The sequence below is a fragment of the Danio rerio genome, chromosome 10, assembly GCF_049306965.1.
Source record: "Danio rerio strain Tuebingen ecotype United States chromosome 10, GRCz12tu, whole genome shotgun sequence".
NCBI classification, from domain to species: Eukaryota; Metazoa; Chordata; class Actinopteri; order Cypriniformes; family Danionidae; genus Danio; species Danio rerio.
Window position 1 is genome coordinate 27,520,108 of NC_133185.1, and position 14,893 is coordinate 27,535,000.

At 37.4% G+C, this 14,893-nt stretch overlaps 1 protein-coding gene across 1 annotated transcript in view; it reads left to right on the plus strand.

Annotated features, from left to right (window-relative positions):
* The first annotated feature begins 1,122 nt into the window (after positions 1-1,122).
* Positions 1,123-14,893, plus strand: part of kdm6bb (lysine (K)-specific demethylase 6B, b) — a 139,510-nt gene continuing 125,739 nt past the window's right edge. Inside the window, exon 1 of the mRNA XM_068223805.2 lies at positions 1,123-1,226. The gene's annotated coding sequence lies outside the window, so the exon portion shown is untranslated. The remainder of the gene's footprint in view (positions 1,227-14,893) is intronic.

The following is a 14,893-nucleotide window of genomic DNA, read 5'->3' on the forward strand; positions in this document are numbered from 1 at the left end:
GTAGACAAGAAACTTACAATTTACAAAATAAAAACACAAATAATATTTTGTTTTGCAACTTACTCATTTAAAGTTTGGTGAATAACACACACACACACACACACACACACACACACACACACACACACACACACACACACACACACACACACACACACACACACACACACACACAGAAGTTCTTATGTGCTTCCTTGTAATTTACAGGATGCTCATTTTACACTTGAACAACTAAATGAATGCTTAAGTCTATTTAACTATGAATTTAATGTAAAAAGAAGAGATAAGTAAAAGAAGAAATAAGTTTTGTTTAAGTAATAGACGAATGATGTATGTGGTAATGGGGTGGGAAAATAATAAGCTTGTGCTTCATCCCACTCCATTTTCGACCATGTTGAAATGTATTTTTTGTTAATGATATCTTATATATGATATTTCTGTTCGAAAATAAATAAATAAAATCAAATAAATAAAAAATCAACTATTGTACTTATGCTTTAACATCGATGCTGTAAAAACAACCTTGTAATATTGAAAATAGTCACATTAAGCTTTCAGCGGATGTTTATTGTTGGCTTTAAAAGTCTAGCTGTGCATAGAGCCCATTGTGTTTCTGTTTTATTCATTTAATTATACATTTTCCTTAGTCCCTTATTTATCAGGGGTTGCCACAGCGGAAAGAACCACCAACTATTTCTGCATTTGTTTTATGCAGATGCAAACTCCACAGTCCACACAGAAATTCCAACTGGCTCAGCCAGGACTCGGACCAGCAACCTTGCTGTGAGGCAACAATGCAAACCACTGAGCCACCATGCAGCCTGTCTGTTTATTTTATTTTATTTTATTTTATTTTATTTTATTTTATTTTATTTTATTTTATTTTATTTTATTTTATTTTATTATATTTTGTTTTATTTTATTTTATTTTATTTTATTTTATTTTATTTTATTTATCTGTTTGTTTGTTATAGTTGTTGTTAGAAGTACATTATACTTAACTTTGGATTAATAATGAATGAATTCTGGCATAATTCCATAAGTCAATCACAACTTTTATTTTGACGTGTTGTCGCAAAGACGTTTGCGCTCGTTGAGCTTCTAGTTTTTCCCGGATGAATCGGTAAAAACAGTGACGCGACTCTCAGAGCAGCACTGGTAATGAAGTTCACGTCTTAACACCATCAGTAAGCAGCAGACACTGAAAGCAGGACCAGCGTTTAGTGGTGAGTAAATGTTGACAGAAATCTGTAGCGCACTGACATACAGGCATCAGCTGCCAAGACCATAGATAATAGGCCTACACAACGTTGGACTTTTTGCTTTATTTAAGAAATGTTGGTTCTTTAGAATATAAGGAACTCTGTTTCTTTTCAATTATGGTCGCTGTTTTCAAATACATTAACTTATGACACTGTAGCCTACCATTCACATCCAGTCAGTCATTCAAATATCAGTTTGCAGCCATGTCATATAATGTAAGCCAGGGGAGTCAAACTCAATTCCTGGAGGGCCGAAGCCCTGCACAGTTTAGTTCCAACCCTGCTCCAACACACTTACCTGTAGGTTTCAAACAAGCCTGAAGGATACAATTAGTTTGATCAGGTGTGTTTAATTAGGGTTGGAACTAAACTGTGCAGAGCTGCGGCCCTTTTGGAACTGAGTTTGACACCTGTGTTCTAAGCGATGATCAGTGTTGAGGAAAGTTACTTTTGAAAGTAATTACAATACTGACTTACTCCACAAAAAAGTTGCGTTACTTAGTTAATTTTTATGGAAAGTTTTTTGTTGCGTTACTTTTGAGCTACTTTTTCATACCTGTCTGAGGCTTGATCTCTTTCAGAACTTGCAGGGTACTTTCTTCTTCTTCTTCTTCTTCTTTTAAAAAAATAGAGGAGCTCTACATTTAATGACACACTGTATTACCAACACACTTTATTCATATTTTTGTAATAATTTTACCTTCTGAGAACTTCCTGATGCAATACATGTCGTACACAGATTAAGGAAAGTTGAAAGCAATGTGTTTGCTACCTTTGTATTTTTGTCTTATAGACCCTTTTCATATTTCTGGGTTTCTCTGTAGCTGAAGGCATTATAGTTGGGTAAACCTAAAGCGCAGTGAATCAATATTTTTTTTATAACCCTATTTGCTAAAATGATAATAAAAAAACTTAATGATGGTGTTATTAAGATTTCAAGATAAAGAGGGAAATAGTGTTGTAAGGACAACAGCCGAAGGAGAGAAAAACGTCAAATTTACTCTCAGCCCCATAGACGCTGTATTTGAAACTCCTTGCATAAGTGGTAATTCGCAAAGATGATATATGCATGTAAGTGTTCATAGTCTTAAAAAATCTAAATTTAAAACGCATCATACCAGTCTTGTAAAAAAGGTCCATCAGTTCAATAAAATCACTGTGCAATGAGACTATCCTCTTTTCTTCCATGTGTTTAAAATAACGAGAGTATTTCCATTACAGAAATGTAAGCCTCTGCCTTCTTGGTTTTTGTCTGTTTCTGCTGGGGGCTCATTTTCTCATTGAGTGTGATTCAATGTGATTACACTCATTTCAGTTTAGCAAACTATTTTTAAAAACATATTAATTAATTTCAAAAGTAATTCGAGTTACATTTTTTAAAAAGCAACATGTTACTTTACTTATTACTTATTAAAGTAATATTATTACATAACTCGTATGGAACAAAATCAATCCCAAAAGTATTGAAATAAAAAGCTTGTCGAAAAGCACTAACTGAAAAAAAAATTACCGAAAAAATAATACACTCAATTAACAACAGCTTGAGTTTTTAGTGACTTAAGTTTGTAATTTACGTTCTAAAATTGAACACAGCTGTTTATTAAAGCTGTAAATATTTCAATTCAAAACACAAATTTATGCTTCAGTTCAATACTTCACATTCAACCTCCAGATTTCACTTCCAAAATATTCAGTTCTGTTTAAAAATACAAAGTATAATATTCAAAAGGCAATTTTAAAATTAACTTTAAACTCAGTGGCTCAAATTTAGCTGTTAAAATTCAACGTTACATCTGGGAACTGCAGGAAAAGCAATAGATTGGAGACAGAAATTCGATAGATTGCAGATTGGTTTTTCACCAGCAGGTGAAGATGGACCAATTTAACTTTTTAAACCAGTAAATAGGTGATGGAAAAAAAAGCTAATAATGGCACAAAAGTACCACTTAATATTAATATCAATGTACTGAATATAATAAAAATATTATGAGGCTAATAAAAGGATAATGAGTAGGCCTAAAATGGGTAAATGATGTTTTGGACATGTATATTTGCCCTAAAGTAATGAAAGCCAGCTGGGGGTCGTGTAAACTTGGGTTAAGTCGATAGATGATGCCATCGTCCATCGCCGATGGCAGGTAGACATCACGATGCTGAGGCATGATGAAGCATCGCAATCCTCCGCCCCGCCCCCGTTGCAGTAGCAACCTGCTTGCGAAAAACACACACTTAGGCCCCGTTTATACTAATATCTCTTTCTTTTAAAATGACATTTTAGAATAAAAACGATCTACGTCTACACTGTGTTTAACCTCACATTTCTGAATGGCTCTTCTTCCACACTATACCGATGAAAACGCAAATCATGTTAAATTCAATTCAGCTTTATTTGTATAGCGCTTTTACAATGTAGATTGTGTCAAAGCAGCTTCACATAGAAGGTCATAGTAAATTGGAACAGTGTCAGTCCAGTTTTCAGTGTTTAAGTTCAGTTCAGTTTAGCTCAGTTCAGTGTGGTTTAAAAATCACTACTGAGAGTCCAAACACTGAAGAGCAAATTTATTGATGCGTAGCTCTACCGATCCCAAACCATGCAAGCTAGAGGCGACAGCGGAGAGGGAAAAAAAAATCACCAATTGGCGAAAGTGAAGAAAAAAAACCTTGAGAGAAACCAGACGCAGTTGGGCACGGCCATTTTAATTTCTCCGCTGGCCAAACATCTTGTGCAGAGCTGCAGTCTTAGCAGCGGAGGCTGAAAGCTGGCCTCAGCGAAGACTCGTCTGTCCCTGGAGTGTCACAGGAATCAGTCTCATGCTCTCCACTCCTCTATGACCACCACAGCAGCTGCTCAGGATACGGCCTGGTCCAGGATATGGAAACCTTGGAATCAACTCGTCGCTGGTCTTGGATCCAATCAGTGACTCTGCATAGTCTGAGGTCCTCTGGAAGAGTATCCCAGGTGAAAATGGAGAATAAAGAGAATAATTAGTGTAGCTGCTGTTCATAGTGTATATAAACAAGATGCAGAAACATGTGTGGAAACCCGCTAAGTGATGCACTGAGTGTATGCTTTACTAAATAGATAGGTCTTTAATCTAGTTTTGAATTGGGAGAGTGTGTCTGAGCCTCGGACATTATCAGGAAGGCTATTCCAGACTTTAGGAGCCATAAATGAGAAGGCTCTACCCCCTTTATTCTACTTTGCTACTCTAGGTACTACCAGAAGCCCTAAGTTTTGAGATCTTAAAGAGCAGGTTGGATTGATACGAGACAATCCATGATGGTTGGTTAGATAAACAGGAGCTAGATTTTTTAAAGCTTTATAAATAAGAAGCAATATTTTAAATTCAAATTTAAATACAAATACAAAACTTAACAGGCAGCCAGTGTAAGGAGGATAAAATTGGGGTAATGTGATCACATTTACTAGACCCGGTAAGAACTCTGGCAGCTGCATTTTGTACTAATAGAAGTTTGGTAATAGAGTATGCTAGGCAGCCAGTAAACAGAGCATTACAGTAATCCAGCCTAGAAGTCATAAAAGCATGGACTAGCTTTTCTGCATCTGTGAGGGATAGCATACTTCGTAACTTAGCGATATTTCTCAGATGAAAGAAGACAGTTTTTGTGAAATGGGATATATGGTTTTCAAAAGTTAAATTGCTGTCTAATATGACACCCAGATGTTTTATAGTAGAGCTAACGTTAACTTTATATCCCTCTAATTTTAGATTGAGTTGCGAGATCTTCTGTGTGCAGGATTTTAGGCCCAATAAGTAACTATTCTGTTTAGTTTAAGAGAAGAAAATTGTTGGTCATCCAGTGTTTAACGTCTTTAATACACTCAGTTAGCTTAGACAGTTTAGACATTTCATCAGGTTTAGATGAAATATATAATTATCATTTGCGTAGCAATGAAAGCTGACACCATGTCTTCTAATAATGTCTCCCAGAGGTAGCATGTAAATTGTAAACAGCAAAGGGCCTAAAACTGATCTTTGAGGCACCCCATACTTTACTGGGGTGACTTGTGAAGGCTGTCCATTAATATTCACAAACTGGTAACGGTCAGTTAAGTATGACTTAAACCATTGTAGAGCCTGTCCCTGGACACCTGTAGACTTTAAGCGATTTATGAGGATACTGTAGTCAATGTTGTCGAATGCCGCACTAAGATCAAGTAAAACTAATAGCGAGATGCACCCTTGTTCAGCAGCTAGGAGTAGATTATTGGTTATTTTCACTTATGCGGTTTCTGTACTGTGATGAGCCCTGAAACCTGACTGAAACACTTCAAAAACATTTTTTAGTCAAAAACATCAAAACTTTTTCTAGTATTTTAGACATAAATTGAAGATTTAAAATAGGTCTATAATTAGCTAAGTTGCTGGGGTCCAGTTGCTGTTTCTTAATAATAGGCTTTAATAAGATCTAGGTTGTAAGAATTTGGAACATGGCCTAAAGATAAAGAAGAGTTGATAACATTAAGAAGAGGTTCTCCTATAGCAGGTAACAATTCTTTCAGTAATTTTGTTGGAATGGAGTCCAACATACATGTAGCTGGTTTAGAGCTATTTATAATTTTATCTAGCTCTTCCTGTTCTATGATTTTAAAGCACTGTAGGTTATTTTGATTCAGTAAAATGTTAACTGAATCTGGAGTTTAAGGCGGTGGAGAAAGCATGTGACCACAAACACACACTCTGGCATGCGCGTCAGCAGTATATGCGCATGTCTGAGCTCTGGGGAGTCAGTATAGGATGTTTGAACACAAAACCCCAGAGAGCAGTGCACTTCGGACAGTTTATTAAGGATGTACAGCAGGATCGTATCTCTCTATAGTTTTTAAATATGAGATTTAATTAATCTTGTCTCTATCTAATGACTCTTTGGTCATTTAAATTCATCAGGTAACGTGTCACAGCATCAATGCCTACAATGACGATACCATCGTCCATCACGATGTTTCACATTAGGCATCGTACAATGCCAAATTGGTCGACATCGCCCATCCCTAGCATAAACCTCACTCCTCGAATCCCATGAGGTGATCCAGCGATCTTTCACCTCATCGGTAATTATTTCCCATTCTGGTATTGCAGCTTCTCCCCTCCTCAGACCGGTAGGGTTACATGCATGTAAAAGTGGTGAAAAAGCAATCTGCAATCTATTGAATCTGCTGTCTCCAATCTATTGCTTTTCCTGCAGTTCCGGGTTGTAATGTCGAATTTTAACAGCCGAATTTGACCCACTTTTTATGAAAGCGAATTCTTGAACTTAAATAAAATTAACTTTTGAATATTATACTTTGTACTTTAAACAGAACTAAGTATTTTGGAAGTGAAATCTGGAAGTTGAATTTAAAGTATTGAATAACACTTAAAGTATGAATACTTAAAGTGAAGTATTAAAGTATGAATTTGTGTTTTGAATTAAGATATTTACAACTTTAAAAAACAGCTGTGTTAAATTTTAGGACCTAAATTACAAACTTAAATCACTAAAACTCAAGCTGTTAGTAAATCAGTGTATTATTTTTTCAGTTAGTGCTTTTTCACAAGCTTTTTATTTCAATACTTTTGGCATTGATTTTGTTCCATAAACTCACGCTACTTGTAATGTGTTACCCACAAAACTGGTGATGATCATAATTATATGTAAACAGACATATGAGGTGACATTATTTTATAAAGTTCACTTTTTATTATTGTTGTTATTATTATTATTATTGTAATTTATTAATCATTACACCCTGTAATTAATTGTATTTTGTTATAAACATTTACCTTTGTGATTCCTTTATTGTACAGTTCCCTTTCCAATCTCATTCTGTTCAAAAGTTATTGAAGATTAGTGGATAGAATGGATTTTACTTTTTTCTGTTTTGCCCATCCAAGTGTTTTCAACAGAACATGTTGCGGACTCATTTATTGTTAGTAGATTGATGTAGTCGGCAAATTGATGATAATGAATAATCAAATAATATTTGGTTTGTTTTTGGCCTTGGTTTAAGTTATATATTTTTCTTGAGAGAGTTGTTAACGCGCACACACACAGAAGATGTGGTGTAACTCAAGCCGCTAGACATACATTGGACACAGAGACTCACATATTTGCTGACTCTTGAATCCGAGCTGTTCAAAGGAACTCCAGCTGTCATTGACTGACTTTACAGCTACACACACACACACACACACACACACACACACACACACACACACACTCTGGGTATTTTACCTTCCCTCATTCCCTCTAAAAGGTCAGTGTTTGCCATAAGCGCAGTCATGGCCTGTGTGTCATGAACTCTGTGTGTGTGTCTCTCTGGTCCAGGAGGCTGAATGTCCCTCTGGACGTCCGTCTCTGGCGTCTCTGTTTCTACTGTCTCTCCACATGCCCTGCGTCTCTTTTCACAGTGTTTTTTTGAAGTCCTTGCCTCTCTGCAGTGTGTTCATCACCTCTACACACACACATTGCAGCTATTTCTTATTTAAGGTATGAGAGGTGTTATATTGTGAAGTCTGGATTCGTGACTATATTCAGAATGAGCCTCGCTTCGCTATATCGCTCTCAGAGATTACACTTATGAACCTGTGAACTGATGGGTATAAAAAGAGAATGATTTAGAGGTTTTTCAATTTTACAACTGAAGGAGTGAATTGTCTCTATCAGATCATGGCGGTGTTGTCTTGATATCTGACATTTGGTCATATTCAGATCTTCATATCTTGTAAGTGTTTAGTTTTCTGTGATGTATGACATTTTAGCTATAAACTCGGCAAGAAAAAATACCACGATTGAAAAAAGGTTTAGAAGGTTTGGTTAAAACTGTAGTTTTATGCAGGTAAATATTATTGTAGGAAACTCTTTCATCATCTTTCCTGATATATTTAAATGCAATATATTTAAACTGTTGCACGAGTAGTAGTGTGATTATGGCTGTATAACGGCACTGGTAAGAGTAGGGCATTAGTGTCCCGCAAGTGATGATATATAGCCATATCGCACTGCTACAAGTGTGATTATTGTGTTTATACAACAGTTCGATGGCATAATCATGTTATAAAAAAAATAAAATTTAACACGGAGAGTCTGAAAAACCTTATGTAAGTGGAACTACTTTTTTCCGCCATTCCTTCACATCTCTAGCTGACGTCATAACAGCAGAAACCATTACTAGATCACTAACGTCACTTTAGAGTTTGTATTTGAATGATTCTCTAGCGTAATGTATAAAGTGATGACAAAACAGGAGATTTTGCTCACATTTTAGGATTATAAGGCTGAAGGGCATGAAATGCCATCAGTCTAGAGGCATTTATTTCTCTTTTGCAATCGGGATATCACTATAATTAACCTCGTAAAAGCCAAAGCAACACAATCACAATCAGCAAAATCAAGTTAATGTTGTGTTAGCGATAAGGAAAAATGCTAAATGCATGCAGGCATTTCCTCCTACTTTCTGTTTACTGAACTAGTCTGCAGTAACGAAAACAGGACACTCATTAAAAACAAACAGATGACCAACCAAAAAGTAACTCCGGGTTATAGAGTGGCCAACACAGAATACATACATTCCTGATATGCGAGTCCAATCTCACACTATGATATACATACAGCACTACAACATACAACAGAGAGAGATCCTTTTAAATAAACTGCATAGTTGCAATCTAAACAACTACATTCTACAACTAAAAAGCCTCAAAACTACATTATGTTGTCCAACAACATCAATATTTGTCAAACTGTAGAGTGTTCTTATGTGTGTGGAGTAATAAACAAGGGTGAAGCCGCTGTACGAGTTCTGATATTGTAGAATATCGCACAGCTATCAGCCAATCAGATTCGAGAACCAGACAGAACCGTTGTGTGTGTGTTTATATATATATATATATATATATATATATATATATATATATATATATATATATATATATATATATATATATATAATATCGCAATATATATCGCAGAGGAAAAAAATATCGCAATGTCAATTTTTTCCAATATCGTGCAGCCCTAGCTTCTTTCATGATTTGTTGAAATATGTATGTGTTATATTAATAAATAATGATTGTGTTTTGATGAACGATATAATAATTAAAGCATTTTTTAACATGCATAAGTGGTCAATATAGTCTACTAAAATAAATGCTTGGTAATTTTAAAATGCTGTTTCTAACATATTAATTTGTAAGTCTGGCATCTTTCTTTAATGAACCTTAAATAACAAAAGCAAATATAGCGTAAATTCTTCCTTAAGGTCTTGGTTACACTGTGAAAGGTTGTTATACATCAGAATAGAGTCATGTTTTTGAAAAAAAAAAAAAAGAATATGTAAAGGTTTGTGAGAAATTAGCCAATTAAACTTTGCAAAAATCCTTTGAAAATGTCTGACCATTATGACCATTAATTTGTAATAATATGCACCAGTTAATGAAACATAATAAGACCATTTAAATGTTTCAAAAAAGTAGCTAAAATCCATTTCAAGTCACTTTAGGGCTGTGCAATTAATTGAAAAAAAGAAAGGAAAACAAGAAATTGGCTGAAGTGAACCAGCAAATCTCCTCCATAGGCCAGAGGGCGCTCTTGCACAGAAACTCCAAACACCCACAAAGAAGAAACACAGGAAATCCCAAGCATTGCATTAGAAACATAAGATTAAATGGAAGATTGGCATCATGGATGTGCAGCCGACAACTCTGCAGCAATTGGGTGAAGCTATCATGTTAATATAGACCAAAATCTATAAGGAAAATTTCCAGTGCCTTGTTGAATCTATGCCACAAGGGATTAAGGCAGTTCTGAAGGCACAAATGAGTCCAACCCGGTACTAGTAAGTTGTACTTAATAAAGTGGCCAGTGAGTCTAAATCACACATTAATGTTATTAACTGACTTTACTGAATAAATGCACATAAACCTCACCTTTGAGTAATCCTCCAGCCCTAAGCCACATTTGACTTAAATGCGAGGGGTTCATTGCTCCAGTTATTAATTATTTTATCACGTCATCTGGAGGCTTTATTGAAGCAGTTATTCTTTAGAGACTTCACACTTTAAAATATCATCATGGCGGGAGACAGTTAAAAGTTTTATTCGTAATATTTTCACAGTTCTCCATTATCAATAAATTATAGAAGCTGGAGTGATGTGCAGACGTGTTACATCAGGTTTCCTTCTGTTCCCGAATGAATCCGGTTCACTGTTGCTGCTTCGGTAGTTTGTCCGAATGCATTTGTCTCCTGACTTGCGTGATGTTGTGTGTTGTGTGTGTGGTGGACTAATGATTCCTGCCTGTGGATGTGTGTTTGTGGTGTGTGTGTGTGTGTGTGTCCATGTCTTCCTGAATTTGTTGTTGCCTGTCTGAGTGTTTTCCCTCTGTCTTGCTCTCTCGTTAGTGCTGTGTATTTTATTTTAAGGATGAGGTAAACACATTGTGTGTGTGCGATTGTGTCTCTTTCCACATTAGACGCACGGGGTAAACTGTGGGCCAGTTGAAGGGACCTGGGAATTTGGAGAGTGTTAACGTAAATATTTACAAATCAGACAATCAGCAGAACATGGATACCAAAAAGAAGTTTACTTGTGCGAGAGGTCTTGTGTGTTTGTGTACGTTTATGCCAGCTTGCTATATGGGATTGTTAATGTGTGTTTGTGTGAGAGAGTGTGTGGCACAGGCACTCTGGTTTGTCTTTGTATCCAATACGCACCAGCTGCCATTTGTGTTTAGAGACGTATGTGTGTGTGTGTGGTGGTTTTGGTTTGGATCTTTGCCCTATATTTTATACTAACCCAGTTCAGTCAGCTGGAGTGTGTTTCTCTCCCCCGGCACATCAGCAGAATTAGCCAAATTTACCCAAACACTCGCAGCTCCCTCTAACTGTGTCAGTTGAAGGACAGACAAGCTTCTCTCTTTCTCTCTCTAGCTCTCTCTCATTTTCTCTCTAGCTGTCCGTTCCTCCATCCATCCCTCAGTCTACCTGTCTGTATGTCTGTCTTTTCATTCCTTCATCCATCCATCTGTCCATCCTTCAAACCATCCATCCATCAATATACCTGTCTTTGTCTATCCATCCATCAATCCATCCATCCATTCATCCATCCATCTGTATGTATGTCCACCCATTTTCCTTTCATACATCAATCCGTCTGTCTGTCCGTCTGTCCGTCAATCCACCTGTCTGTATGGTCATCCTTTCCTTCATCAATCCATCCTTCCATCCATTCATCCATCCATCAATCATTGTCTGTATGTCCATCCTTTCCCTCTTCCATCCACCTGTCTGTATGTCCACCCTCTTTCCTTCCTCTATCAATCCATCCACCTTTCTGTATGTCCACCCTCTTTCCTTCCGCCATCCATCCATCTGTCCGTCCGTCCATCCATCCATCCATCCCTCCATTCATCAAACCACCTGTCTGAATGTCCATCCTTTCCTTCTTCCATCCACCCATCCATCTGTCTTTCTACCCTATTTTCTTCCTCCATCCAATCCAATCCATCCATCCATCCATCCCATCCATCCACCTGACTGTATTTCCATCCTCTTTCATCCATCCATCCATCTATCCACCTCTCTGAGTCCACCCTCTTTTCTTCCTTCCTTCCTCCATCCATCATTCAACCATCAGTCAACCTGTCTTTATGTCACCCACTGGCCTTCATCCATCAATTCTTCCATCCGCCCGTCAATCCACCTGTCTGTATGGCCATCCTTTCCTTTATTCATCCATCAATCCATCCATTCATCAATCCACCTGTCTTTATGTCCACACGTCTTCCATTCATCCCTTGTCCATCCATCCGCGCCTCAGACCATCCATCTGGCAATCCATCAATTAATCTGCCTATCTTTCTGTCTGTATGTCCATGCATCCATCCATGCATCCATCCATGTCCATCCTCTTTCCTTCCTCCCTCATCCATCCATCCATCCATTCCATCCACCTGACTGTATTTCCATCCTCTTTCATCCGTCCATCCATCCATCTATCTACCTCTCTGAGTCCACCCTCTTTTCTTCCTTCCTCCATCCATCATTCAACCATCAGTCAACCTGTCTTTATGTCACCCACTCGCCTTCATCCATCAATTCTTCCGTCCTCCCATCAATCCACCTGTCTGTATGGCCATCCTTTCCTTTATTCATCCATCCATCCATCCATCCATCCATCAATCCACCTGTCTTTATGTCCACACTTCTTCCATTCATTCGTTGTCCATCCATCCGCCTCTCAGACCATCCATCTGGCAATCCATCAATTAATCTGCCTGTCTTTCTGTCTGTATGTCCATCCATTCATGCATCCATCCATGTCCATCCTCTTTCCTTCCTCCCTCATCCATCCATCCATCCATCCATCCATCCATCCATCCATCCATCCATCTATCATCCATCTATCCATCCACCTGTCTGTATGTCCACCCTCTTTTCTTCCTCTATCAATCCATCCATCCATCCCTCCATCCACCTGTCTGTATGTCCACTTTCCATCCATCCATCAATCCACCTGTCTTTGTCCACCCGTCTTACATTCATCCATTGTCCATCCATCCGCCTCTCAGACCATCCATCTGGCAATCCATCAATTAATCTGCCTGTCTTTCTGTCTGTATGTCCATCCATCCATCCATGCATCCATCCATCCATGTCCACCATCTTTCCTTCCTCCCTCATCCCTCCATCCATCCATCCATCCATCCACCTGTCTGTATGTCCACCCTCTTTTCTTCCTCTATCCATCCATCCATCCCTCCATCCACCTGTCTGTATATCCATCCATCCGTCCATCCGTCCATCCATCCATCCATCCATCCATCCGTCCGTCCATCCATTTACCTGTCTGTTTGTCCATCCTTTCCTTCCTCCATCCATCCACCTACCTGTCTGTCCACCCTCTTTCCTTCCATCCATCTATCCGTCCATCAGTCCGCCTGTCTGTATGTACATCCTTTCTCTCTTCCATCCATCCATCCTCAACCATCTAGCTAGCTAGTAGGTAATCCATCTTCTCATTTCTCCATCTGTCCATTTGTTTCTGTCCATTTGTTAATTTATTCATCTGTCTGTTGTTTTCTAGGGAGTTGCTAGGCCGAAACTAAGAGGGTTCAGGGTGGCTGCTAAGGAGTTATTCAGAATCTGTTTGACTGTTTATCTATCCATAAATCTGTTCATCAAGATGTTTCTTCTGTCAGGTTTTTGTCACTTTGATTTGTCACATTAGAATTTTATTACAATTTTATTATTTTTACAATTTTATTAGAATTAAAAACAAATAAATTCATAATCTTTTATATATTTCATTTATTCATTTATTTTATGGTTATGAAGTAAAAGAATTCCGAAAAGACTAATGAAAGTGAAGTAAAATGGAGACACTGGAAGCATAGAGAGAGTATGAAGTTCAGGTGATCAGAGCGAGTGAAGGAGAGCAGCGGGAGTTTCATATCAGATAAATGTACATGTCTGAATCTATGACAACCAGTCACCTGGCAACAAGATAGACAAAAGCGTGGTTACCTCGGAGACCAAATGTGTCTGTCTGTCTCTTGAAAGAAAAAATTGGTCAGTGGTGTAGCGTGTGCGTACGTGTGTGTATGTGTCTGTGTGTGTGTCTGTGTGTCTGTGTGTCTGTTTGTGTGTGCGTGTGTGTGCGTGCGTGTGTGTGTGTGTGTGTGTGTGTGTATGTTGGAGAACAGTTGCAGAATTTCTTTCAGTAAATGTTTGAGTGCCTGCAAAGCAAACATCTCTTTATTCCCAGTCTGCATTCCTCAGTTGTCTCATTATATGGGAGTCTCAAGCTAAACTGTAACTCATTCAGTAAAGTGCTGCATTTACCAGCAGTGATTTGCCTTATGCTAATGTAAACAAATTATATCTACATACTTACAGTACCACTTCATTTCAGGGTGTTTCATGACAGTAAATCACATGATAAATCAGATCGAGCTCCATTAATGCAGCTTTGTTCTAGTCTTTGGTATAAACAAAAACGTTTGGCTCGGATTTATACTCTGGCTAGATGTATAAAGCAAACAATAAATCTTTTTAAATCTCTTTAAATCAAAATCTCTTTATATAAATTATTTTGCTAAACATGGGAAACAGGAAATATTGAAGAACAGTTTTATGTTATGATTCATTAAACATTAAAACTCAAAGCATAATTCTGATCATGTTTTAAAATGTACACACCAGTTTCAGATTATTATATTTTCAGCGGCATTAAGAATAAATTTAATGTTTTATTATTGAAAGGGCAGTTGCTAAACTGTAAAAAATATGTTGCTGCAGTGCCTTGCATTAATTAAATTGGATAAAGACATTTTAACTTGCATTATTAAAGGTACACTATAAAGAAAATCTGGGTATACTTGAGCATTGTCGAAGAGTTCAGTACATGGAAATGGCCATAATGTGAGCCTCAAATACCATTGTTTTTTATTCTCATATAAAGTATGTGAGTGGAAAATCCCAGTGAAAAGAAGTCCAATCAGAAAACAATACAGACTTTTGAATAGCTCATGGAGAACGCCCCCAAGATTGGCATGTATTTTAAGTTATGTTTTTCATCGTCTAGACCAGACGAGCAGTCACATTTGGAAATTATAACAATATACATTTT